This window comes from Myotis yumanensis, unplaced genomic scaffold (assembly GCF_028538775.1).
Source record: "Myotis yumanensis isolate MYYU_CA2020_CCGP unplaced genomic scaffold, mMyoYum1.0.hap1 SCAF_9, whole genome shotgun sequence".
NCBI classification, from domain to species: domain Eukaryota; kingdom Metazoa; phylum Chordata; class Mammalia; order Chiroptera; family Vespertilionidae; genus Myotis; species Myotis yumanensis.
In genome coordinates this window covers 76467572-76471479 of record NW_027223760.1, presented here as the reverse complement: position 1 = coordinate 76471479, position 3908 = coordinate 76467572, and the positions used below count along the sequence as shown (strand labels likewise).

At 38.8% G+C, this 3908-nt stretch overlaps 1 pseudogene; it reads left to right on the top strand.

The window, feature by feature from the left end:
• The first annotated feature begins 2942 nt into the window (after window positions 1–2942).
• On the top strand, window positions 2943–3457 carry LOC139017027 (EKC/KEOPS complex subunit TPRKB pseudogene; annotated as a pseudogene).
• Window positions 3458–3908: the final 451 nt, after the last annotated feature.

The following is a 3908-nucleotide window of genomic DNA, read 5'->3' as shown; positions in this document are numbered from 1 at the left end:
TATGACTTGGCCAAGGCAGTGTCCTCTCTCCTGCCACTTGCCCCTGGTAGCAGAGAAGTAGACTGTCACCAAATATTACTTGTTCACGCGCTAAGTAGACAAAAACCAAACCAAAACAATAAAACACTCCCGAGCAAATGGATTTTCAGCTTTATTTTCTGTGAACTGAGAGATCCCCTCCATTCCCCTTTACAGAACAGGCAGAAGCAGACAGAAAGAGGCCACTTGGATGGGTTTAACTCCATGACCATTTTGATCATGGTGTTAGCCTCCTTCTGTGTCATCCTGTGTTTTAACCATTGGAAACCTATTTATCGAAGACATGAAAGTATTTTGCCCGTAGACGAGTGGGCACACAGCACTTCCTATGTCAGGCATTTCCAACGAGCCCCACTCTCGCAGCAACCTTGTGTCAGTGGACCGTCTGAGCTTTTCACTTACAAGCAGACATGTCTAAGGGAGCATGGAGAGCAATAATTACAATCCACCTCCAATCAAAGAAACCCCAAGGACTCCCTGAAGTTCTCTCTGTGTTTTAGGAGGTTAAACATTAAAAAAAAAAAACAACCAGCAAAGGCCCTAGTCGGTTTGGCTCAGTGGATAGAGCGTTGACCTGTGGACTGAAGGGTCCCAGGTTCAATTCTGGTCAAGGGCACTTACCTCTGTTGCAGGCTCCTCCCCAGCCTCGGTTGGGGTGCTGGGCGGGTGCAGGAGGCAACCAATCAATGTGTTTCTCTCACATTGATACTTCTCTCTCTTTCTCTCCCTCTCCATTCCATTCTCTCTAAAAATCAATGGAAAAATATCTTGGGTGAGGATTAAAAATAAATAAATAAATAAATAAATAAATAAATAAATAATTTTAAAAAATAGCAAAGAACTTCTTAGTTTAATCTAGACAGGACAATAGTCCAATTTCACTTTAGAGTTGGACATCCTAGGAAGAGAGGGAGGGAGGGAGGGAGGGAGGGAGGGGAGACAAAAGGATGAGAGAGACCGAGAAGAGACTTATCAAAGATCACAGCACTACTAAATGGCAGAGCTGAGGACAAATAAGACTCTCATACCCCAACTTCATTCTTTTCACATTTTTCAGAGACATTTGTCAGTTCTCACGCTCTCTGTAATGCTCCCATTGCTCTCATATACATTTATTCTGAGGAGACAATGATCTAATGTTTGGAAGATGCAGGAAAGCCGTGTGACTCTGCACTTAGATGATTATGGGAATGTCTTTCAGTGTCCCTAGCAGAGAAAACAGGTTACTAATATCTGGTCTCTCATTCACATAAAAAACTTATATTCCATTGCTGCTTTCCTGCTCTATCTCCTTGTGGACGTCTTAATAGGCATTTCAAAGTCAACACATTCAAGCATTATGTTGACTGTACCTGAAACGTATACAAAACCTCCTACTTCCCCGCTTACCCTAATCCAGGACACAGCTCTCCTTGCCTGAATATTGCAATTGCCTCCCAATGCCTCCCACCCCCATACTGACCCCCTTCTCCCCCTCCCTGCCCCCCATCCCAGGAAATTCTTAACACAGAAGCAGAATAACCTTTGGAAGCCTAGGTCAGACTCTGCTGTCTTTTCTCCATGAAGCCTTTCCCTGGCCAGTCCTTACCTTGCTTTATTTTCTCCACATCGTTGTTACTATCCAGTAGCCTGCATACCAGTATTTGACTCATTTATTTATTTGTTTCATATATTCCTGTTTTACTAGGACATAAGCATGTCAGTTCGGACCAGTAAGTAGCACAAAGTCATCATTAAATTTGTTGAACAAATGAAAATAAATTTTCTATTCAGAAGCCTCCAGAGGCATCAAAATAAAAACAAAAGTCATTTAAATGGCCACATTTTAAATCAAAGTCTTCACGGTATCATTTTAGAACCTTGCTATCATAATTATAGAATTAGCCTTAAAATTAAGAGGAAACAAATACGATTTAAATAAAAAGAGCCCCAGGTAATCTACCTCACCACCCCAAGCCACCTGCACTTCTCTCTCTCTTGCTCACTCAGTCCTGACACAGCTCCTTGCAAGTCCTAAGCATTTCCCAGCCTGGACTTCGCTCCTCCCTCCTCCTTGTTCCTGCTGCTTGGAAGCCCCTTTTGCAGACATCTCTCCGCTCCCTCCCTCATGTTCTTCAGGTCTCTCTTCAAACAGAGATGGCACCAGAGCCTTCCCTGAGTACCTGGCACAAAATAAGGATGGCCCCACTCTGCACGTCTCTCTCCCATAGCCAGTGTTCTCATTCTTTACAGTACTACCAAGATGATACACATTTTCTAATTATTGGCTTATTGCTTATGTATACTTCATATAGGGAGCAGTCTGGTTTGTTTGCTACTGTATTCTAGTTGGTATAGAGGAGTTGCTCAATATATATTTTTGAATGAATAAATGTATAGATAAATGACTAAATAATTTTCATAGTTGTTTTTTAGTAATTTCTCTTTACTCAGCGCTTATTGCTAATATTTTTCCCAGTTTCACATTGGACATATTTTTATGGTATTTTAAATGGAGGAGTAATTAATTTTTCTGCAATTATTTCTCTCATTTTCTTTGTAAATTCACTTGCCTGAAAAGCCCTTTCTGAACCAAACAGGTTTAGACACACCTATGTTTTCTTAAAATATTTTATGATTTTATTTTTTGCCTTTAATCATTTAGTATATCTGGAATTAGTATATCATTGCTTATGTGACTTAATCTCAATAGATTATTTTCTGAAGAAAAAATTGTCTGTATATTGTGTATTTAATAGGGTTATTGACTAATTTATTCAACACTAATTTTATCTACCTCTATCTTTCTATTCATAGATGATTCCAGGTTATTTACTCCTTTTCATGTGTCCTTAGGAGACTCTTTTACTTATTATCATTTTAAGAGATGAACTGGGAATGTGGCAAATCCTGCGATCTATGAAATGCAGCATCAGCTGGACCTACTTCCTGAATGTAGGGTGACCCTTCTGTTATTTAAGGATGTAAAACAAAACCAAACCAAACCTGGAGACTTGAGAAAAAAGGCTATGGAAGGAGCCATTGATGCTTCATTAAAAAACTCACCAGTGCTCACCAGTCCATTTTAAATACTCTGGCGGCAAACAAAGCAGCTCTCCTCTAGAAACTGGGAGAAATGAAGACGAGGAGGACTCTATTGAAATTATTTCTGGCCTTTCCCCAAATGATAGTATTTCAGAGGCTTTGAAACAATTGCTATCTCAGCAAATGGCAGTTCAATTCTAATTGTTTACATTGAAAATGGAGGAAAGAAATTAAGAAGACCTACTATTTCAGATAAAAAGTTTATCTGAAAAATCTTCCCGAATAACAAATTACAGATGTCAAAAAGATATACAAACTATCCTCACAAGAGGAAAATATTGGGAAATTATTGAATGGTGTCACCTGTAGAATGTAAACAAGAAATGTTTTGTGAAATGACAAATACTGAAAAAATTCAGCATATAAAAATTATTACAGTTTTATGATGTGGTTAATAATGCTCTTTCTATTTAATCATATGTGTTTCCTCTTAATCTTAAGGCTAATTCTAGAATTATGATAACAAGGTTCTAAAATGATACTATGAAGACTTTGATTTAAAATGTGGGGAGGGGGAAGGAGGGATTGGGTAAAAGAAGGTAAAGGGATTAACCAAAGAACATATATCCATATAAGTGGTTACTTGGTGAAGGTATTGTCTGCCAGATTTCTCCACTGTTAATTTACAATTTCCCCCTTGTAATTTTAGCATCCATTTTAGTGGATCTTGATTGCAATAGTTATTGTGGTGCCCTTATGGTTCCCTCATTCCTTCTACATTTACTGATTACAATTCTTCTCTAAAAAGGAATTGACTCTATCCTGGCGGGTGTGGCACACTGGTT